This window comes from Falco naumanni, chromosome 3 (assembly GCF_017639655.2).
Source record: "Falco naumanni isolate bFalNau1 chromosome 3, bFalNau1.pat, whole genome shotgun sequence".
NCBI lineage: Eukaryota > Metazoa > Chordata > Aves > Falconiformes > Falconidae > Falco > Falco naumanni.
In genome coordinates this window covers 63,136,510-63,160,934 of record NC_054056.1, presented here as the reverse complement: position 1 = coordinate 63,160,934, position 24,425 = coordinate 63,136,510, and the positions used below count along the sequence as shown (strand labels likewise).

General features: G+C 41.3%; 1 protein-coding gene and 1 long non-coding RNA gene across 4 annotated transcripts in view; one reads left to right on the top strand and one right to left on the bottom strand.

Annotated features, from left to right (window-relative positions):
• DLGAP1 (DLG associated protein 1) overlaps window positions 1–24,425 on the bottom strand; it is a 430,938-nt gene that overhangs the window by 44,698 nt on the left and 361,815 nt on the right. The gene's annotated exons all lie outside the window — the stretch shown is intronic.
• Window positions 13,939–15,847, top strand: LOC121085392. Its single transcript, XR_005827039.1, has 3 exons — window positions 13,939–14,094; window positions 14,246–14,339; window positions 15,409–15,847. It is a non-coding gene; the product is annotated as an uncharacterized LOC121085392 (long non-coding RNA).

Below are 24,425 nucleotides of genomic sequence, written 5' to 3'. Positions count from 1 at the left end.
ATTAAATCCCAAAGTATCTCGTAGCACTAACCATTCTGACACAAACCATAAACCACCCCAAAACTACATGAAAACACATAGAACTTGCAGTAAATAAAAGGCTGAAACCTCAAAAGTGGAATGCTATGGGGAGAGAGCAGAAGAACATCAAGGGCTCAACCAGTGTCATGGGCCCTTCTAGGTAAGGGTGAAGGTGTCCAAGTGAGCCTTTCCTACAGATAAATGATTTTATTTGACACCACAGATTAAAGCTAAGAGGTTGGTGTGCCCAGCATTAAATGGTTTGGCAGCTTAGTTCCCTGCCAGTTTTTCGCTTCACAGAACAGCATATAAAGAGATATTCGGAAATGTGTTTTCTGGAAACAGTTTTCTTCAGCTTTAAGGTAAGCGTACATGCATGTGCATATATTTGTATAAAGGTGTTACTGGGACACAGAGGGAATTACAGTTAATAGCACCAGATGTCCTACGGCTTTGTGTCAAAGACAAAAACCCTGCAGCTCGGTTACTCGTGCAACCTGCTTGCTATGGGCTAAAAAAAAATTTCTGCTTATGAGCAAAATAATACACGTTATTTCACTGCTCATTCTAGCACCAGCCCTATAATTACTGCATTCTCAACTATCTTCCACATTCCCCTTGAGCTGTGAATTACAAGCTTTCAGCGTATTGGATACTAGTTCTGTGGCATGATTAGATTACCATTTCCACAGGTTGCCAAAGCAGAAGAATAGCTCATCTAAGTATGAATAGATTCATTTAATTGAAGAGAATTTTCTTTACCTTTCAGACTAATCATCTGTGTCTAGCACAGGGTAAAAAAGAACAGAAATTCTTTGCAAGTTAGCTTCTCTTAGAAAATAAAATTAAACCCCTAGATTTTCTACCCCAGCATTTGAAGTTATGCAGATTTGGGGGTTTTGTCTGGATGCTCAGCAGAGAGCTGTAGTTTGCACAATGCAGATACAGACCTGTTTTGTGTTGTAAACCGAACGCGCCAGTCACTAAGGAGGCCAGAGCATAATGGAAAGTAGCCATTTTGTGTTCATTTAGTACACAGGCTTGGAGAAAAGAAAGACACATATCCATGTCATTTTTTATGTACTATTGAATAGAATATAAAGATTATAAATATTTTATTAGCCATTTATAGGTTAAAAAGGTAATTTGCATGGACTAAATATTTCCTTTTGGAATTCACGAAAACATAACAGGTTTGAATTTGGAATAAGAAGCAGCATTTGAGGATATTTGTTTTTTGCAGGATGTTTATTGTGTGACCATTTAAATGTGTATGTTCAGAAATAGTCAGATCACCAGTATGCCAGCGGCACCCGTTCCAGCGCTACCAAGCAGCTGTAACCCCAGCCTAATGGGCAGCACCTATCAGATTTACAGCTTTCTTGTGCTTCCAGAACTGCAGGCAAAGCAGGCAGGTGAGTCCACTCTACTGTCTGGTCAAGTATACAGGTAATAGATCACACGCAACCTGCTTGTCTTTTTGATGTGGAAGTTGATATATGGCATGTGGCAATGCGGGTCAGAAGCAGCCTCAGTGGCTCACTGGCTCCACTTGCCCACCATTGATGGGACACTGGTTTTGCTCAAACGCATTCAAATCCTTGCCCTACACAATGGCATAAAGCAGACAGCCCACAGGTTGCCTTCCCAGCCGTTTGCATACAAAAGGGTTTTGTTGGATGCAAAGACTGACCCATGCAGAACACCAGAGAAGTTGGTGAAAACTCATAGGTTCTTCCATTGGTGAGCAGCCTTTGGGCCCATCCCTTACGTTTGTCAATGAAATTCCAGCCACACATTTGCAGCCTGCTTGGCACTCTTATCACCCATGTTTTAACTCTCTGGTTTATGATTCTATTATTTTAATATGGTCTCCAGACCATCTGCAAGCCACCTACAGGGCCTGGCAGCTCACACAGTTTGGGAAACATTGCCTTGTGATACTCCTTTGTAGTAATTACATTTAGAGCTTGTTAAAAAGCCAAATCTAAACAACTTTGGAGATGTTCAAGGAGAACCATAGATTTCTTCTTGACATGCATCATTATGTAGAAAAAGAACATTCCGTGAAACACAAGGATATTTATTATTCAACAGATTACGCTCCATTACAGCTTAAGCTAGTCTGGAAAGAAAAGGACAGCATTATTTAATTAATGATGGTTTGCAAATTATATCCAGGGAGAGAATAGCTGCCTTTTCAGTTTTTGTTAGCCCTCATGTGGCCGTGCGAGCACTGCTCACAGAAATACTACTCCCTTCTCCCTCACTGACACACAGACACACACATCGTTCTCCTGACTTTGTCCTGACTGTTCCTGAATGGTTTTCCATTCAAGAAAGCATCTAGGCAAACAAGAACATGCTGCCTGTACGAAAAAGAAGCCCTTTACCTCAGGGTGTCCATCTCTCTCTCTCTCTAAGACAAACACTCCCTGTGTTTTCTGCCGTGGCCTCTCTCCAATCCTTCCACCCCCTCCTCAGCCCTGCCTCACATTGCAGCCTTTCAGATGCTCTTCCTGAGTCTCTGCAAGCCGGTGTGATTACAGTCAAATTCCTCCTTCCTTACAGACTCTCAGGACAGTAGTTTTTCTGCCTGGTAGTTCAATGCATCCTTCTATCACTAGCTTCTTGTGCACATGCTGTTCTGCTTTCTATAACAATGCAGCAAATGTCACACTCTTTGTCCAGAAGGATAAAATCCCCATGTAAGCGCCTACTCAGCGCATAACGTATGCACAAAATGCCTGAAGTTTTCCAGCATGCTGGTTATGCCGTGATGTGGTACTGTTTTTCTGGAAATCCCAGTTACAACCTGACTCCTGTATGCTGGGTAATTTCAACCTGTATAATTTCCGTTCCTTGCTGTGAAAGGAAATCTGAAACAAATGCAAAGCACACTCACAATCCACTCAGCAAATATTGCCAGAAAACAAAAAGAGGAAAAATCTGGAAAAGCCTGTACCAATGGCTATAAATGCCTAGAAAACACATGCACTCCGGGCAAGTAATTTATCCCACTCTCCTTACAACAGCTATATTTGGATGGGATGAACTGCCTTTTGGCAGTGTCTGCCCCCCTCCCTGTACTGAATGGCAGGCCCAGATGTCTAATTTTGGATGGCCAATTAGGCAAGAGGAATCCCAATGCTAAACAACTCCAGCACATTGCTGCACACAGTTGCACCTATTTGTATTTAGTCCCTTTTCTCCATTTTTGTCAAGCTCTGAGATGAAAATCTGAACACAAAGAGATACTATTCTAGCCTCAGAGTTTATCTGTCTCAGATACAGTGGTTGTAAATGTGCAGAAGGGCTCCACTTTGCTGTTTGTCTAGCTCTGTGCAATGGAAATCAGCAGTTTGTAGACAGCTCTTTCAAAGATCAGAGAGAAGAAATGCTCCTTTCTTTCCTCTCTGATTTCCTCTGAGTTAACAACAGATATTGACCTTATGGATTCACTGTAGCACATTGTGAATTATGTATGAAATGCAATTTCCCTGTCTGCTGTGAACAAGTTTTGGCTGTGCTGTTTGTAGTTGACCTGTTGTCAGAGGGCTCACAGTATTCTCAGAGACATAGCTAAGGCAACCCAACTCAACAAAAATAAACTGTTCATTTTCAATTAAAAAGAATATTTTTTAATTTCTGAAAATCCTCCCAGCAAGCAGCTTGTCATAACTCCTCCTAACACAGTTTAAAACCTTTTAAAAGTACATGTTTTATTCTCCCAAGGGTTCAACATGCGCTTAAGGGTAAACTGCAATGTTAAGTAAATAGAATAGAATAGAATAGAATAGAATAGAATAGAATAGAATAGAATAGAATAGAATAGAATAGAATCCTACAATGATCCAACTGTCCAACTGTCTGACCACTTCATGGCTACCAAAAGTTAAAGCATATTATTAAGGGCATTGTCCAAATGCTTCTTAAACACTGACAGGGATAGGGCATCAACTACTTCCCTAGGAAGCCTGTTCCAAAAAAAACCCCACAAGCAAGGGAGATTCAAAAGTATGGGATGCCTCACTAGCACACCTAGAATCAAGAAATCAACAATGATTATAGCCTACCTATGCTTTTTTCCATCCAGCGAAACTTACTTCAGTGAAGATCTCCCAGATTACATCAAATGAGTGATCTCAGATAACAGGTCCCATACAAAGAAAACCTAACTTTCAGATATAGCCTGGCTTATGCTAGTTCCCTGCTCAGTACATTTCCTGTGCCCTCTGATTCGGTCATCAGAGATCTTCTGTGAGTTTTATACGTGTGACTAGTCTTGGGGACTAAAGTGGAATTTGGGCTATCTTAATATGGCTCTAGAAGTTTTGCAGCCCACTAGCAAATCAGAAAGAATCAGCTGATTTCTCAGTGGGAAAACATATTTTTAGAATTCTACTCAGAACATTTCTCTGTAGTTGGGTTATTAAGAAGTTGGAACATGAGCACATTTCTATGGCATTATTCAATTTTCCTTCCTTTTGTTACATTCAGTTTTAAAGCTTCCAACCAGTGTTTTTCCCTCATCTTACTTTTATTGTCATCCTAGGAACAAAATGCCAACATAACAATGAAAAATAAATAAAGCACTTATTAATGATATATAAAAGCCACAGAAGAGAACTGGATTACTGAAGTTATGAGGAAATTTCAACCAGGTGTTTTTTTCTCTTTCCTCTGTGCAAGCCCCATTAACAATGTACAGTGTGTGCATCAACAATGTACGCATGGTTCTGGATGTGTAGGGCAGGGGTTTAGCAGACACCCCCCCAGCAACATGGGAACAGCATCCAACTCCACTGCTATTTTTCTGAAGCTCCAAGATTTTTTTTGGGGGTACAAACTACATTCACACTTGAGCTAATAACATGAGTAGAGGCAGAGATGTAAGCAAGCTACCCTTAACTGATGACCACAAGAGTAAATCTGACAGACAATTAAGTACAGCAAGTAGATTTGTGTCAACAGTTCATGCTGCTGATGCAAGGGTTGTCCTGTAAGTTGCACCCAAAAGCAAGCAGAGTTGGCTTGGAATGTTTACTTCTAAAAATTATTCATAAAATGGGTTATTTTAGGTGCACCAAATCCTGGTTTCCTTATGGGCATGTATAATTTGCACTCATGGAAACTGTAGGAGCCCTCTTTTCTCCTGCTCTCAAGTAGTTAAAAGTTAAACTGTTTAGCTATTTGTATGCAATGAATTTGTTGTTCCTTCACTTAGACCGCTATGTCCTGTTATACATTACACATCCAAGGATTAGATATTGTATACACTTAATTGCTTTTGATCCTGTAGTGGAAATAAATTTTATAAGCCAGCCAAACTTCTAACCACGTATACATCTGCTGTCTCCCTGAAGCTTGCTGACAGTTAATTCCCTTCACATCTTCTGTAAGCTGCACAAGAGGTACTATTCCCAGTGCCCCTGCAAGGTTACAGCCTGCTCCCATCCCGCATGACTAAATCAAAGCATTCCAAAAAGCCAAAGGGACAGTCAAGTCTCAGGAATTTCAAAGCAAACGTTTTCTGTATGTCTGGGTCTTCAAATCCTGCCAAATCATTTCTCCTAGTAATCACAAGTGTTTTGTTTAGCACACCAGCTCAGCTCCTGGCTTCTATTTCACTGACAGAGCAGAGACTTTGATTCTGGCTTGACGTACACCTGGATAAATCCACCAATGTTAACAGAACTGCACAGGTATAACTGAAAAGAAATAGAGATCCAGGTCTGGCTTTGTGCACACAGATATCGTGTAGTAAGTATGCACCATGATTTTTGTAGTAAAACTGCACAGCCTGTTCAAAAGCACACATCCGTAGGGAGTGACAGCCTCCCAGGGGATAGCTTGTCACTGTGGTAAGGCAGCAGGCAGCCCATGACAGATAACACACCTGTCTTAACTGAGGACAACTCCAATACAGATTTTTCAATCCACCAGGCAGCCTGTCCAGAGAATGCTAGAGCTCTAGGAAAATGGCAATTCCATATAGCATCACTTAAATCAACATTTAATTTAAGAATGGCAAAGCCACTGAAAAGTGTTGCCCTGTACGTAGAGTGATTGAATATGGGACTGTGCTATGCTGTAAGGCAGAGCTGCCAGCTTGTGCCACCCCACCAACTCAAGGCCATGCTGGCTGGAGCAGAAGGTCAGACCTGAAGCTGCAAGGGTTTAACAGTAAGGTTTGCCCAGCTATGCCTAAGGGTGAGCTGGGAGGGAGCTGTCAGCAATAAAGAAGAGTAAATGGACTGATCGTAGACAGTCTCAGATGGTTCTGAATCAATCGCACACTCTCCTGGGCCACCTCCAGTATGGCACTACCTGTGAGGGGCATGGGACAGAGATGCATCATCACACAGCTCTCCTTCTAGGTGTGATAATATGGTCTCCTTTGGTAAGAGCTGTAGCTCTTGATGTGCCTGCTCTGGGTGGATTCCCAAGGCAATGTCTCTCTGACATCTCCCTGGTCTTCCCTGGAGAAGGAGCCATCCACCATTCCCCTGGCTCAGCCCACGTTAACAGCGGTCTTTTATTCTCTGCTGCTACTGCCCCAAACAGAGCCCTTCAGGTAAGACTCCCTTTTTGTTAATGGATGTAAATCTAACAATCTTCCATAGGAATGGATGCAAGTTTTTAATCTAAATATGGAGTCTGCACATGACAGGAGAGAGAAGCAGAAGAAAAGAAGAAAGAAAGGAAAGCAAGCAGGTCCAGATCCGACACTAGGCTCCAACTGACCACAAAACCTAAGGACAGGTATAATATTCCCAGTTTTTCTCATATGAGAAAGAGAAGCTGTCTTTCTTACACACTGCTCCCTCATACTCTATTTCTCTTTTCCTAACACTCTCAGAAACTTCTGTCTTCACTCAGTCATCCTTGCTCTAGGTTTCTTAAAATTGCAATTGGATAATGTCCCTGGCTCTGGGGAAACCCCTTGTCAGAAGGATTCCTGGGGATATCGCCCCTATCTGATGAAACAGAGAGTAGCTAAATTGCCAAAGGACTGACTAAAGATATGGTTCTGTCTTTGTATTAGAAATCCCCTTTTACCAGCAACTTTTTTTAAGGAACCCTATAACACAATACGTATGCTTGTACATTCATGCTCCTGTTTTTTATTTTCTGTCAAATAAGATGCTGATTTTCTGAATATTGTGATCTGTGTGTGTGTTTCATTGGGAATTTGGACCTTAGCCTGAGCACTTGCTACCTTGACCTTAAAGATCCCAAATGTGTGGGCACCATTTGAAATAATTTCCCCAAACCTATCTAAATTTTTCTCTCTCTCTGTGTTTACATGTCACACTTAATCACATGCAAAAGCCCTGTGCATAACAACACACAGACAGCCCTGCAGTAAATGTAAAGAGGGGATTGCTTAATCCCTTTAGGTTTCCAGTGTCTTCTCTCTCTGCCCTGAGCCATGTCCTGCAATCTTATTTGCTTTAAAGTAACCCTCAAAATACTTTTCAGGAACTTGGTTAATCTGGTATTATGCTTCTAATATTTCAGGGAAGACCATGAATGACATTTAGCTAACAGGCAGTGTGTAGCTATGGACATAATTGCTTCTGAGGTAAAAACCTTGAGCTGAATGTGCATATGGTTTACATTTGTTTTTTAAAAGAAGTCCCTCATAAAGCATGTTGCCTATCCCACAAGGCATAATAGTCTGCAGAAATGGTGGAGATGAAGTCTTCCCATTAATAATTAAATTTCTGTTGCTATCACAGTGGTGAGCATTAGGCAATTACCTTTTGTCTTTGGAGCTATTTGTTCAGATAGCTTTGTAAATAAATCCCTGCCTTCACGGGTCTGATCCATTAAAAAAAAAAAAAAAGAAGAAAACCAGCAAGCTACCTCTTGTTCCAGAAGACGCCAAGGACTTCTGCAAAAGTCATGGCTTCTGCCCCAACCACTATATGCATTTTGTTCACAGTCTTTGATGTATTTATCAATAAGCAATAAGCAGAAAGAAATGCCCACCACTTTTACTCATTTTATAGCTCATAAGAGAATATTTTTGAGAAACTATGTAAACTCTGAGTCAGCGCAAGGAGTTGTTAAGGCCACTGCTGTCAAATACATGAAGCGCTTGGAATTGCTTCTGTGCTTGACAAGTGTGGTGTGTGTGTGTCTCAGCCAGGGCACACGTACTGACAACACAATCTTTCCAACAACAACCTGCACAGCTCAGTGTTGCAACCTCATGCATGAGGGACTCGGGACTCGGGCAGAAGAGGCAGAACTCAGGCACAGCTATTTTTGGGATATTCTTCCTACTGCCACCAAAGGGGATACAATGGATGGGACTTGTGAATACTGCTGTCCAGGTGTCCTCAACAAATCAGTAGGCTATTGGCCTGCTGATGCTGCCTCTTCCTTCAGTGGCAGCATCCCTAGCAAGCCACTGGCAAGCTGGGGCTCACCAGCTTCCATGTAGATGCTTGGAGCATACACGGTTTAGACTCCCACCCTGTCTCAGCACCCTCCCTCCACCTCTATGCCAAAATCCAACTACGAGAACTTGCAGTTTAAGGTATGCTGCTTTTTTGCCATAGATTTTCAGACATCATCAACATGTTGGAGGTACTGCCACTTTTTCCTTTCATTTTTGCTTGCTCTCAAGCACACATTTTTGTGGTAAGGAAGAACGAGGATGTTTCTGTATTTTGGAATGTAGAAGGCTATGATTGTGCCAGTGGAGCTATATTAAGAAGAAGCCTGAGCTAAAGTGTTTATAACCAATAATGAATTTAGCCACTCCTTTTTCTATTCACAAAGCTTGCAAAAAGTTTTTTTGATATTTTTGTTATGCAGCAGCATTCTATAACACCTCTTATGGATCTAGGTCAGGTTTTAGCACTTGTTTATGAACAGCTCACTTCAACTGTACCTCGGCATATTCAATGTTTATGCTGTATGGCTGAGCAACTTTCATCACAACTGACCATTACTGCTCTTTGTTAATGGAAACTTTTGTAAAGGGTAGAGAGATTAACAACTTCAAAATACCTGCAAAAACATTCTCAGTATCTGAGAAATGAAAACTGCTCTTTGAACTTTCCATGAAAAATACCTGGAAAGAGTGAAAAATGCTGTTTAAAGAGACTTTGCGTTACTTTTCAGATAAAATGTATATAGGGGAGCTGGGGTTAAAAGTCCCTATCCCCAGGTCAGAAATAAATAAATGGAACACTGTAGTGTTTATTCCTAAACCGAACATTATACAGGATGGAATTCAACAGCAAAGTTAAATATAAAATAAATCCAACAAGATTATAGAAGGGCACTGTAACCCTGTCCCTGCAGTGACCCATGTAATAGCTCTATGGTGGTGCTTGTGATGACATGTCAGCAATCCCACATTAAATGTACTTTAAAGGCATATTAGCTTCTCCTCTTTGTGCTTCCAGAGGTGTTTCCTTCGATCCTTTATGAACACATTTCAGTGTCTTCTGTCCTCTTCCCCTTACCCCCACGTTATCTGCAAGCAGTGTTACGTTGCTCTCTCCTGACCTTCCTCCTCAGCTGATCGCTGCAGTGAGGAAAGTATTTCGAGATACCAGCTCATGTTTTTTCCCTCTTGTTTTTAGCAGAAATTCCCTCGCAGCAGCTTGTTCAAAATAGCTGCCACGTGGAACCACTTTTGCAGCCACATTTGCTTTAGTGCTGGCAAAGAGCTAACACTGACTTTGTGAGACACGGAGGTAAAAGAGGCAGATGTAGCCCTGGAGCAGCAATGGCAGTAGCAGCGATGGGTAAGGGCGCAAGGAGCAGGTCTCTGTACTGGGTAAATACTGTTTGGGCTGAGTGGAATCAAATTCTCTGGATGAACTGGAGGATGGGTAGGTATGCAGGGGATATTTAATATCATATTTTACACTTGTGAAGTTACATGTTAGATAGCATTTAATATAGGCCCTTGTCACTTGATTTCAATTAGCTCTTCCAGAAAATTAGCCCTAAAATTGTATGCTTGGGAGGCAACACTATAGTTGCCCCACAGATGATGTGGGTAGGCGGAGGGAGCTCATCTGAATGAAAAAACCACAAACTTCTTACTCTGAGGCCACAATTACCACCTCCAAGTTTGAAGGCTGGCGATGGCAAGGACAATTTTTCCATGAGAAACAGCGTAGATGATGCCTGCTTTCCCCCTGGATAACTTCTTTCTCACTTCAGCCTCTCCTCTCTCCATATCTTCATCCCCCTTTTGCCAAATGCCCTGTTGCTTCACCTCTTCTCGGTATCTCCGTGTCCCTTGCTCCAGGCCCCTGGTGCCACCAGCTCAGCAGGGCCAGGCAGGGCGAGTGGCACCCCCGCCCCCACCCTCACCCTTCGGGGCTGCCGGGGCTGGAGCAGCTGGCTTTGCCAGCGGGGATGCAAGCCCCAATTGTGCTTTCATAGCCCACCACTGATTTTGACAAATCCCAGCAGAATGTAAGCAATCCTGAGATCTTTTCCTTATTAATTTGGCTGGAATTGATCAGTGAGTTAAAAAGTTATTCAAGGGGGCATGGGTTATTGGTCTCTGCTGGCCTGCAGGCAGTGGGAGATTCGAGGTTTAGAAAACCAGGTTAAAATCAGCTATTCCTTTTTTTTCTTTTTTTTTTTTTAAAGGTAGAATTTTATTCAGAAGTAGCTGATTCATAATTATGCTGTAAGGTGTCAACAATGGGAAGTCTGAAACACCTGTAGCACACTGTCATCAACGCTGCTTGTGACAGAAGCACTGTGACGTGGGCAGCTGCGGAAGAACCTGATCCTTAATGAACCGTCACCTCTGAACTCCTGAGCTGCCTTTGCTTGTGCATTGTCAGAAACTCATTCCCTAGTCAAGTAGTAAGTTTTGTAACGGCAGTCAGGACACACACTTCTTCATCCATGAGGATACAAAGATGTATTCCCGCTTCTGGTGTAAAATTCCGTGTTAGGAGGAATTGCTTCTGTCACCTGAGGTTCACATCTTAATGAACATTAGCAAATATCACCATTTGCTGCCATTTGGATCTTGCAGTGAAATGTGGCTGATTATACTTGTTGGATGCAGGAGCTTTATTAAAATCCATAAGTTCAGGCTATGTGCAAATAAATACAAGGTATATTCCACTGGCATGTATAGCTGTTTTCTCTGTGCATATACTTTTCATCTATAGAAAACTTTTCAACACCTGTTTTTGCTTTTCTTCCTGAAAAATGATGCGAAGTTATTCCCTATGCCTCTTACACTATTCTTTTTCACTGTGTGCTGACACATATGGTGGAAAAATGTTCACGGCCTTGTAGAAAGCAGTAAAAAAAATTACTGAGATTTCCTAGTAGTCCCATTTGTAGCAAGTATTGACAAATCTTGACATTTTATCATAAGATATTTTGTTAAAATACCTTTCTCAAAGCTCTGGTCCTCGAATTAGGTTAATATTCCTGTAATAAATCAATTGAACTGAAATGGTTTGAAAATCAGAATATAAGTAGAAATAAATTCTTTTTTTACATCTCATTATTTTTAGGTACTCATCATACTTCCAGGTTTGGGGTTGATGCTGCATACAAATGACAGTGAATGGTCTGGGATATTTTAGACCTCATAATTCATGAACAACAAGTTAAAATGTACCTTTCCAGAAATCATATATGGTGATCTCAAATTTTCTGGGAGTTTCTTATGGGCAGGGAGAATAGAACTTACACAAATCCTCCTTTATATCTTTTTTTCCCCCTTAATATTTTAAAATCTGAACCTTTCAAACCACACCTCTGCTCTAAGCTAGCAAAGTCAACCGGAAAAATTTACAGGAAAAAAAAAATTCCAATATTTAATTTTACTCATTCAAAAAAGAGAAGATGTGGCATTTTATGATCCTACACTGTGGTAATACTTGGAATTTTGTATTTGGTATCACAGAATTAAAATACATAAAAGTAAGGTTAAATGAGAAATGAACAGCCTCGTAGTCCTGGACAATTCACTAAATACTTTTTTAGAAAAGGAAAGCTTTCTAGGCCTCACACTATTAAGCAGGGGCCTGTACCACCCTGGTATTACAAACTCTTTTTTTAGGACCAGACAGCATAAACACGGACTGATATTACTTTTGGTACACTCTGCCTAGCATAGTTTGTGTGGGAGTTTTCTGAAAGCTTGCCCGAATAAATGATTTACTGGGACAGTAGAAAGATCAGGAAAGCGCTGAGCTGGCCTCTTAAGACAAATTACTTTCTTCACTCACTCCTTGAAATCCTTTAAAAATTTCTTGTAATGATTAATTTTCCAGAATTCTAAAATCTGTTGAAGATCAGGACCATGACCACCACATATCTCTCCTGGGATAAAGGCATGGCCTGGTCTTGGATTGAATCCCATCTGGTGAATTCACGTGTTTGCTTTGGGTATCCATTTGCTTTACTTGTTACCTGAATTTTCCTACAGAACCATTAGGGTTTTGATGCTTTATAATGCTGCACATTTCACTACCAGACAAAACACAAGAGAGTGTTTTGCCCTCCTTTTTTATATTAATTTTGTCAAAATAATTTGTTTCAGTCTTAGTAAAGACAAAACCAGACTCGCAGGGAGGAAGGAAGAGGCAAGTGGGAAGATACCAATAAAGGCAGAGAAGACAGATAAGGGAGATGCAACGAAATGACTCCATGTACTCAGGGGGCTCCCCTGCCTTTCCACATACTGGTACCTTGCTGGGACCCCTGAGGAGTTTCACAATCCACATAATAAAGAACCAGTGGTAGGAATCACATGGAGAAGAACAATTAAGAACAACAAGAAAAAAAATTACAGGCGTAATTGTGCCTTGTTAGAAGTACCTTATGATAATAAACAATGATATGTATTTCTGATGATAATGATTCTGCATTTCACTCTCTCCACTTATTCTAATTTCCCTCTACATCACCACTGCTGTCTCATACAGGATATTTGTGCGAAAGATGAGTTAGAAAATTAGATTCCATTACAAAAGCATCAGGTATAACAAGCAAAGCTATGGAAAATAAACTCTCTTCCTTTACTGCTTCTGCACCTGTCATTTCCAGTGGTTTCCACCACCCACCCATACATGTTAAACATTTTACAAGCATCACTAACTCTCATATTCTCTTCATTTTACTGAAGGAGAAACTGAGGCATAGAATAACTTGCCTACAAATAAGGACCTACCAAGCAGCTGGGCTAGGCACCAGGCCAGTCTGCAGTTGCATGCTTTAACTGTTTCTGATGCTTCTATGTAAAATATTATTAATTACTGGCAATTTGTAGTAGACAAACCCATACGAAGGCCTTATTAGCTGTGTGCGAACACAGGGAGAAGAGCTTCTGCTCCCCAGAGGAGCTCACGAAAGGCTCACAGCTTTAATAGCCCATAGAAGCTCACATTGGGAAAAAAGATCTTTCAAAACATTGCTCCCATAGTAATTTTAATTATGACAGATCATTAGTCAGCAAACCCATGCTCAGGGACTCCTTATTGAGCAAGTAAAACCTCGTATCCACAGCTGCAGCTGTGACTGCAAGCTGGAGTGCATCACAGTGCTAACAAAAGCAATTACAGAAATATTAAGACCTTTAGCAAACCCAGGCAGGACAGTTAATTCACCTATCACTAGTGATCTGATTGACTTACAACACCAGGGAGGAGAAGAGCTGCTAGGGATGCAGACACTCACTGCCTGTGGGGCAGCAAAGGGTCAGGTGTTTGCCCCCTTTTTAGCAGTAATTTGGTACCCAAGGGCTGTGTGTGCCTTTGAAGTGCAATGCAGTTATTTTCAAAGACTCCCATCAACCAGCCCATCGTGTAACTTCAGAAGAAATGACACTGTAATAGCAGATATAATATTCTTCTTGCAGAGTCTGCAGTTCTCCGACACGTCTGCTTGACTCTCCTTTCATAGCGGACAAACCTCCCGGCAGGAACCAGTTAACAGGGACAGCAAGGAGCAGCACCAACACACAGCAGCTCTGGAGGAAGGCAGTCATGTATTTAAAAAGGAAAAACCACCACCAAGAAGCCCACAAAAAAGCCACACTATTTATTTTTCTGGGAGGTGAGTGGGAAGGCTTTCAAAGCATGGCTTTTTTTCTGTTTTGGCACTAAAAGTACTTTTCCAAATTGAAATCTTCCATTAGGCTGGCTTGGAAAACGGCATGTGGTTTACAACCATGGCTTGTTCTTTTCAGCTTTGCCTCCTCTTCCAGGTTAAAGTCAGCAGCTGGGAGTGTCTCTGGGAGGAGAGTGTAAGAACCACAGCATCCCCAGCGTGTTTCCACTGGCTGGCTTCGGGATCTGCAGGTAGTAAACACAAGCGCTCTCCCTAAAAGGACCTTGCTTGGCAGGATACTGAGAGAAAAAAAATGAGACTATTGCTGAGGTGGGGAGCAAAAAGAAGTTGTTATTTGCTGGCACAGGGAAAAGGAGCAAAGGATGCTGAAAGGGTACTGGGCAGCTGCTTTTCCGGCTGCTCTGGGAGCCAAGGGAAGAGCCTTTGATCTGCTGAGCAGGCCTGGGCTTGCCGCCAGGACCTATATCCTTTCTCCAGCAGTGACAGCAGGCTTCCTCGCTAGATCCTCTCCGATTGCAGAGTCAAAAACAAGTGACGTAACTCGTATAGGGACCTCACTGAAATGTTTCTATTATCACCAGCTCTGCAGAAAACATATGCTACAGATGCCTCAATCTGAAATTATCTTCTCATTCAAGGCGGTGAAAAAAAACAACCCCAAAAACCCCATGAGGTCCTCTGGATAACATCTTGCAAAGCCTCATAAAAAACCCTGTAGTGTACTGGTGAATTAAACAGACCCATTGGTTCTACAGCTGAACTACCATGTCTGCACAGCACCTTGGCCAAGCAAGCCCTCCCCCAAATTTTAATGTGCTTTTACCAATTGTGACTGGGAGATTCGAATAGGAATATGGCTTCCAGACCTATACCTTAAATGGTGTCATCAAGGTAGTATTTACTAAAGAATGAGCTGTTATAAAATAATTGCCAACAATTCTTAGTGCAGAGTGATGTGAAAACCAGCCTTCTTGATTTATGGCAGTGCCCAAGAAAGGGGAATATGCAGACAGCTGTGTTCCTTAGCTCTGAGACCAAAACAGCCAGCATATACAGAATTTCCTCTGGCACCAGCATGCCTTTGGTGCTTATCAGCATGACACACTACCACCATCACTGCAGGTAAATTCTGCTTGAATGCAATTCAGGCTTGCATCTTACCCCAGAACCAGCCAGGATTTGAAAGTCCCACCACACAAGCATTTGAAGCACACAAACATGCAACATTCTATTTCTAATGAAACTAAATCATACCTTTTTGCATGATATAACCAAAAATTCACTTCACCACCTTTGCAGCTCAACAGCTTTTGCAACACTGCCTCCTGTTCCTTTTGAAGCTTACCGTCACTACTGAGATGCAACCTTGCAAGATGCTAGGAGTACTGGCTCAGGAGTTTGGATGGTCCCATAAAGTTAACTCAACCAAGCAGTTCTAGTCTCTCAATAATGCTTCCATATTGCTATCAGGTACTTGCTGCTTTGTATTAATGTTACTTGCATGGCAGTAGTGCTTCTTTCAGGTGGGGTCCCCTGCCAGATGCGCTGGGTGGCTCTGCATTAGTTCTTTTTCCCAGGTCATAGTTTAACACTGTGGGTTGTGATAACAGTTGTACCAGGTGCATTGTTTTCACCATGTCCAGCTTTGCTGAACACAGCTGAAGCCCTGATATTTGGGTCAGGTTTTGTCTCCAGCCATTATCATACTGACTTCAACTTGCTCTTGATGAAACCTTTAGTCCCTGGTGCTACTGGGGCACCAGTTTCAATCTGTGATGCTGCCTGCTGCTTTTCACAGGGACAGAACCTGCAAAGATTTTGTGCTCTTTTTTTCTCCCCCAGCTGCTAAGTTTTACTGAACCTATCAGGCATTGCTACACATGAGAAGATACTTTAAACACAAACTCATTAAGAAGTTGGGTGTATTGAGAAAAGAACAAACCACAGAATATGAGCAATGACTTCTGAAATGATTGGCTATATTTTGCATTCTAGCACACACAATCAAATTTTGTAGAGTTCTTTTTGAACCTATGCACCTGAAACCTGTTTTTTTTCCCACTTGAGACACTGTCTCAGTTGTGTGCAATTACTTGAAAACAAGGCAACACACATCAGTGGAACTCTTAGCTGGCGTAAACCCATGCTGACAATTAGGCTTTCTATCAATTTTAAGAAGCTGTTGTGCTCACTGTAACACTGCAAGAGCAGCCAAACACCCATCTCGTTACAGCTGTCTTGGACAGTGGTTAAGGCAGGCTGCTCAAGACAAGAACAAAGTAATGTTCTCTCTCCCAGCCACTCTCCCAGCTCAAGTGACTTGTAGTTTAGCAATTTCCCTAGTCTGATGTGGTATCCTTTGCAATCCCTTAAAGGATTTTATTTCATTTATTTGTGTGGTTGCTTCTTGAACCCATATACTAACAACAAAACATCTAAATAGTTTTACACATTTCATAAAAATGGTGCATTTTCTTCCCTATCTGTGTGCAATTTCAGTTTTTTTGGCGCACTCATATCAATATGCCACATGTGTGATTGCCTTGTTGCTTTTATCTACCCATAATTGGTTGCCTCACTGCTGATAACATTGACTGATGCAAAGACAGAGGTGTGAGCAGAAAGGAGACATTTGCAGATGTGGAAACACTTTAAAATAAAATGCCTGTCAAACAGAAAAGAACAGCACTGATTGGGAAAGAAATTATCTTTTCCATCTTCCTACTGCACGCTGCTGAAGATGCAAAGTTTATTTAAAAGGACAACTTTGAAAAGGTAGTTGGTGCTTCAATTTTTAAGAGAACTGAATGATGACATTTTTTGCTACATAAATACTTGAAGCTTCATTCATAATTTGTCATCAATAATAAACACACATGTGTAGAAATATCACTCAGGTTTATAGTAACTTAAAACTAATATAACTAGAGATAATGCTGCAGAACAGGAAGCATACAGCAGCAAAGCCCTCTTCACTTACTGTCCACAGCTGCATATAGGATTAAGCTGTGACAAGTAAGCTGAAGGATTTGCCAAAATTATCATATGGCAACATGTTAATAAGCTGGAATTTGGCCCAAAGAGATGACACAAAAACTGTTTTGCTGTGACAGATTTTGCCTGCCATTGGCTTTTTGAAACTGAAGGCCCATGATGACTTGTTACTCACCTTCTTGATGCGGTGTCAGCAAGAACTACTGGGACCTTCTTTCTGGAATTCAGTGCTAAACAGCCCAAATTTGGAGATCAGGAGGGAGATCTAATGCCAATAATTTTTCAGCTAGTAGCTCTTCTTCTTATCCTGTATCTCATGCCTGTGACTCCGGGATAAATCACTTAAAGGGCATCACATATGTACAGAGCACTCTAAATTGGTACCAGCCAGACCTTACTTAGCATAGCAGGCTTCTGGAACATAGAGGTGGGACTCAGCCTGCTGGAAAACCAGCTCAAGCTATATGCTTTTGCAATCTGGTGGTAATAAAAACCATCAGCCTATCTCCTAAGCCTCTTCTTCAGACTGCTGACAGTTCTGTGTCTAGTATGTAACTGGCATCAAACAAAGGGAGGTAAAACACTCAGTAAACCAGATGTATGGCAGTTATCATAGTTTCCACTTAATTTTTGCTCAAATTTAATAATTGCCAATCTGAAATGGGAACAGCTGACTGGCTGTAACATATAAAAAGTATGTTCATATTTATATATGTCCCTAGTTTCCTTCCCCACATGTACATGTTTGAAAAGCCTCGTGTTTTGCAGCCTTCACCCAAACATCTGCAATCACTTATGGAATAAAACAGTCTGCCATCTCAGCCTAGGCTTTTCAGTGCACACTACAACTGATGTCGTTTTGGTATTTCGAATTTTCAAAAGAAACAAATAGGTTTCCAGGCAAACCACATCACAGAACATGCCACGGTTATCAGTTCAAAGAGCCTCACTGGCTCAGCAGCTAGTGCTGTGTTTCATCTAGTCTTCCTGACTGAGGTCAGGCAGGGAAATCTAGCGCAGGAATACACATCTGCGTATATACAAATAACTTCAGTCTTCAGTTGTTCTCTCCCATTGCCCCCTGAAATAATCCTCTGCAAAGCAGAAGAACTATCAAGTACAGGCTTGGCCAGGGGTAGACTTCAATATGAATCATGCTATGTTCTAGAGCGTGGGTGTTTTGCATGTCATTTTAGGGATGAAGGAAAATTGACTGAAACAGAGATTGTAACTGCACTATCCCATACATTACTGTGAAAAGGTCCCTCAAACTTTTTTACAAAAGTGTATTCTGCTTACATTTTGTCTTTCTTCTAGCCCACACCAAAGCCAGGGTGAGAAATAAGCTCCCTAATGATCCCAGAGAGTGGAAGTAAGACCGGATTCAGGATGGAATGCTTAGACCTTCACTTCCCCAATTTGGCAAAAGAAGCTAGACATATTTTGGGTTCCCAAAAAGACCCAGCATGGATCCAGGCTTCAGTGAGTAACAGATTAGACTGGACACAGTAGAGGCAAAGCAGAACTGCCTCTGGGGCTGCTCCTGGCTAACCTGAACATGATTTCAGTCAGTAGCCTCAGGCAAATCCTGGGCTGATGCCCATGCAACTTTTTTTAAGCAAATTCATCTGCATAAATGAAACTAAGGTGTTGTCGTAAGGGAGATGAGAACATGCTAACAGCTCAGCATCGGTAGGTATTGATTGAACACTTTGCTGACTAATCCTGGTGGGCTGCCAGTGATAAAATTACATCAGGCTCCAGTAAAAGTTCTAAACAAATATCCTTTACTAAAATTAGAGGAATAAACTGTTCAGAGGACTCAAAGGACTGTTGAGTTTTTTATTACGTAAAGCCTTTGGAGTAAGATGTTACACTCACTTGGTAAATGGGTTTGAACATAGCTGAGACAGGGAAAATATGGTGTAGCAGACACTGTATTTCAGATGAAGTGGAAGGGCTACAGTTTCACAAGATCACAAACATCAAATGAAGTGTCTCAATACCTTGGTGTAAAAACTTAAGACAGAAATGGAGAAAATGCAAAAGATGGCTGCAAGAGTGACTCAGGAGTTTCACATTTGGAAATCAGTCCCTGTGCTGTCACTGGGACTACTGTCCGGTGCTTCTCCCTGTTTGCAGTCTGGCATATGAAGGCACACACCGCTGTGACTAAGATTAATTTTATTTTAGGTTATGTGCCCTCATGAAAGAGCTCCAAAGGATGCTGTTCAAAGTAGGCATTCAAAAGCACAGGTTTCTAAAAATGTGTTATTAAAGAAGAACTATATGAGCATTTCTCATGTATTTTCCCAAGGGCAAGCTGTCCATTTTTTCTTTGTTTTTATCCCCGAGATGTGGGATTTCTTCTCACAGACACAGATCCTGAAAGATCTAGTAAGAAATGATACTTCATGTTACAAATGCCTTGTCTGCTGTCCCTACACGCTGCCTGGCAAAGCCTTCTGAGCTTTGAGTAACATCACTTTTATTACTTTTGAATGTAAGTCATGCTTGGCATTGCAGATTTTAACTCTTTGTAGTGCTCTGGTTTTACACAAATATGATAGCTCCAATCATTTAGTGTCCTTTCCACAGGCATGCTTATCTGATGAATGAATTTAACATTCATAAGCATGTGACTTTCCTTCATGCCTGCCTTGTCCAACAGTATGGTACTGCTATTCCTTTTTGACTTGAGGTGCTAGTCAGTTTTGGATTAGATGGTTGCTATTGCTAGGAAAGGACCGTGGTGATGGAATAAACATCAATCTTTGAATCTTGGCTAACAAAGAATAAAGGCAGTCTGACTTCCTTCAGCTCTGTAAGAATAAAAGAGACAAAGATTTCTGTTTTTCAAATCTAGGCTGATATCAGCACATGCTTAAACCAAAAATAGTCATTCCATATTCCCACCACCCACCCCCAGTGTCATACCCTGAGGTTTTCTGTGCTATATCTAGCAGTTTTGATGTACCTGTGTGAGTTCCTGTTGTTTCTGTCACATACTGATAGGTACAGCTCAAACAAATCAATGCCCCAGCTCCTGTGTTTCTGATTGCACTTTGTTCTTAAGAGATGTTCACTATGTTTTTATGTTTAGGGTATTGCTTCAGGTCTATAAACCAGCTTGTTTTGGCTATCTGTACTTAATGGAGGATGGCTGCTAGACCCACAGGCTCCTGTGTAGATTCTCCCCTTTCCCCAGCAATCCAATGTTCTTCAGGCCAGCCAGCAGGATCAAAAGCTACTTTACAAAGAACATTTCCCTTCACCTCAGGACTATAATACTGTTGCAGAAGAAACACCCGCACTACTCGGGAGCTGCGGGCAGGTCACATAGAAATATTTTAGCCTCACATAGAAATGTTGCAAGGAAATGTTTAAAAGTCTATAATGAAGACGTCCTGAATGAATGGACTGTTCACAAAGGATCATCTCAGCTCCTTTCAGAGCATGTATTAAGGATGGGGTTTGATCATAGTTGTCTTCAGCAGCAGGACCAATGCAGATACCTTAGCCACTTCATGCCACTTCTGCAACATTACATTCCTACCTGTACCAAAACACATCACAGAGCAGTTGGATGGTGCTGTCAAGCAGATCAGGTGCATGATACATGTCACTGCTTTTACATTTAGTTTCTTCCTTTTTTTTTTTTTAATCCAGATTCACAGCACAGCTCCAGAAATAGCTGTATTAACAGAGCTGGAGGGAGCAAGACACTGTGAAATAGGGACAGAGATACTCCATGACAGTATCACTGCTGAAGACAGTGTGCTATCACTGCAGCCCAACTTTAGGGGCATGGAGCAGCCCCTACCTTTATACTGACTATGAGAGCAGCTCAGGAAGATTTATTTTCCTAAGCTGAAGTTGGCCTTTATATATAACCTTTACTTCTCTCCATAGTGCAGGAAGATTCAAATTTATACACTGATTTTTACCTTCAAAATGAGGAGCAATGTATTACTTTGCAACCAAGGAACCAGAACAGAGATACTGATACTGATATTTAAACAGATTTACAAACCCAAACCTACTTAAACATCTGATCTGCATAGGGGTTTCTGTGAATTTTACCAGGCACCTATCCACATCATTAAATACCTAAATACATTTCCTCTTCTCCACATTCATATTAATGTAATTAAGATGAGAATTTGATTTTAGTTCTCTCAGGGTTCTTTTTTAACTTGAAGAAAAATATTTACTGCCTGGATAATTATTGTATGGTTCTGATTTAATGAATTAACAATTAAAAATTCACTTCTAATAATGCCCAGATCTTTTAAAAGATCTCTATAATGCAAGTCATCCACCTGCATGCATGAAGCGTCTTCTATGTTCACCATCAAAACAATGCCAAGATCCTCTTTTTGTGCTGGTGAGCTCTGTAAAGCTGACACATCTATGAAGAGAATAGGCTCATCTCCATTAGATCTTACACACCTGCAATAAAACTGGTAAAAAAAAAAAGAAAAAGTTTTTTTTTGCAGAATCCTTCACCATGGCAGCATTGTGAAAGCCAGTGGTATACAATTTAACATCGGGCTCAACCTGGATTTACTTTCATATTCATCAATGAAGGGGTGATTTTTACAGAATACTCTTTCCCAGAACAGAAGAAAACTTTGAAGTCTTCTGCTGAAAAGACAGTTGAATTGTGTAATGAGCTGATCAGCTCATATGCAGAAAGTTAAGCATCTCATCAATAACAGAAACTGAAAGCAGTCAGTGCAGAAGCATTAATTACACTTGGGGAAAAAGCAGCAGGTGAGTCTCCACTTTAGTCCATTGTCTTGGAAGTTCAGCGGTGAACTGGAGAAGCTTCCCACCTGCCCCAGCATTGTGTGAACTGTAATGGAGTTGGGTCAGTTTGTTCATTGAAATGTTTTTCTAAAAGGTACTGGCGTAGATTCGCCTGGGGGCTGTTGCTGTGTTTTCTTTGAATCAGTTACGGCGAATAAGGCAGTTGCAAGATCCTTTATATGAAGAGCCCAGGGGATTAATTTTTCCTGGTCCAGGCCAGCTGAGACTTTGTGAGCAGAAGGACAGACTTTCAGCAGGCACAAAGTACAGGTATAGCTGCTGAAAGGGCAGCTTATTTCCAGTAAGTAGATAACCCACTCGCTTCTTTCCTATCTGTGTACCCAGATCTGCTTCCACCGAAAACTGGAGCACCTGGGGAGATGGTTGTATCCTGGTCCCTCTTCAGCATGCAGCATATCTGGGGACCAGGACTCTGAGGGTCTGAGGACTTCACCAGTTCAGACTCAGACACACTGGCAGAGGGAGGGCATGTGTGGATGGACGAGGAGAGAAGACTCATTTAATAAACAAGTGGAAAAGGTTATTTCTTATTTCCTGCTCATCAGGCTCTGGACACTGAACTGCAAACCTCTAGTATTGCAAACATCTTAAAAGTTACTGGACGGTAAGCGGGTAGTATGCAGCAACTCCTTGGTGCAAAGAATCAGTACCTTGGAGTCAGCACTGAAAAACGGTGAAGAGCGCAAACTCTTTCAAACATCACGAGAATGAATGGTTTTACCATTTGTATTTTTGTAGCGTCACGTCATCCGAACTTTTTTCTTTGGTTAGAAACCTCAGTCACCCTACTACAAGTACCGTATCCCGAGGCTCTCCTTTCCCGGCTCTCCAGTAGAACAATACCTCCCTCTGGTGTTTGCCTGCCATTGTTACTGCCTCAGCCACAGCCCCTGGAAACCCTGCCAGAAGATGTTTATACTACAAACCCTCTTTCCTCGGCCGATGGCGTTTCAGGCTTTGGGCAGGAAGGAGGGTGTGCACCCACCAGGCACCCACCCGAGGCACCCACGGCCGCAGGCGGACATCACCGCATCGGGAAAAGCGGAGCGCCAAACTGCTGCTGCTGCCGAGCCGCGCACGGTGCCAAAGACTCATTAACATGCTCCCTGCACTTTTTTAATTACATGAACAGTAGGCTTACTGCAATGCATCTGGATCCTTTATTTGATGAATACAGGATCTTACCAACCCAGTCCTGAGAAGGTCAGGATACATATAGGGATATGTCAAGTGGCTGGATGATAGTTCAGAGTTAATGAATTACTGTGTTCTGCTCTTGGGACAGACAATGTGGAACTGTCATTCAGCTGCAAACTTATTTACAGGAATGCTGTCACAGCTTCAAGGCTCACATCTGACCTACAAGTGAATTTAAAGCTATATCTGCAGACAGAGGAAGCAAAATGAGACACAAGAGAATTAACCGCCGATCCTTTAGGCTAGACTTTACCTATCTTTTGCTATACTAATGCTGATTGTCAATTTTTTCAATGTAAAATTTAGAAGAAAATATAAAATCTTTATGTTAAATATATATCACACAAGAATCCATAATAAAACACGCAATAATTTTTCCCCCCAGATTTTTGTTGTAATCAGATGATGAAAACAAATCTGCAATACAAGGTGAAGGAAACTAAATGCTTGAAATCTGCATTTTTCCAAAGAGAAGTGGCTGTTTTGCTGGGCTGTTTAATAGAGAGTCCTTCCAAAGAATCATGCTATCATTCAGCTAGGTGCTCTCTCCAAACAGCCCACAGTTTTTTTTATATTTGACCTAAATGTCTGGAGTTTTGGGGTTTTTTTTTCCTATTTTCTTCAGCATATCACAGAACATGAATCTGTAAGCTGATTATTGTTGCTGTTAATACACTTCTGAATGCAAACATCTTTGCACATTATTTCAAACATTGGTGCATAGAGCTGAAATCAGAAAAGTTAAAAGAGCTTGAAAGCTCATACTAAATCCTGACTGTCTGGCTCCCTGGCCAATGCCTCATATTATACAAAGTGTGTAACCCTACTACACCTTTGATGTAAAGCAACTACCCTTTAATGTGCTGTAATCTCTCATTCCCTTTGTCTCTCGAACAATAATCCTCTTGCACATGGTAATCCTCAAAATCACATATGCTCTTTAAAGCTTTTCTTTTAGAAATTATTCATATCCATTTTCCAGGCACCGGAAACTAAATATTACAGAAAACCTGATTCTTCCTGCTTTCACCACAACAGTCTGAATTTTTCATATTCCACATCACTGCTTGGCTGGAACTGGATCAACAAAATAAGTAAACAGTTTCTAGTTGTCCAGCAAAACAATAGCATGCCAAGTTTTTGTTTGGTCAAGGCACAACATGTCTGGGAGAGTTAACAGGAAACAAGTAAAATGACATTTTCTATTCGGGTTGTAAAACAGAGAATTTAATGTAGCTGTCTAGAACAATTAAAAAATATGTCCTCCTGGGCTACTCAAACAAGCTAGCAAA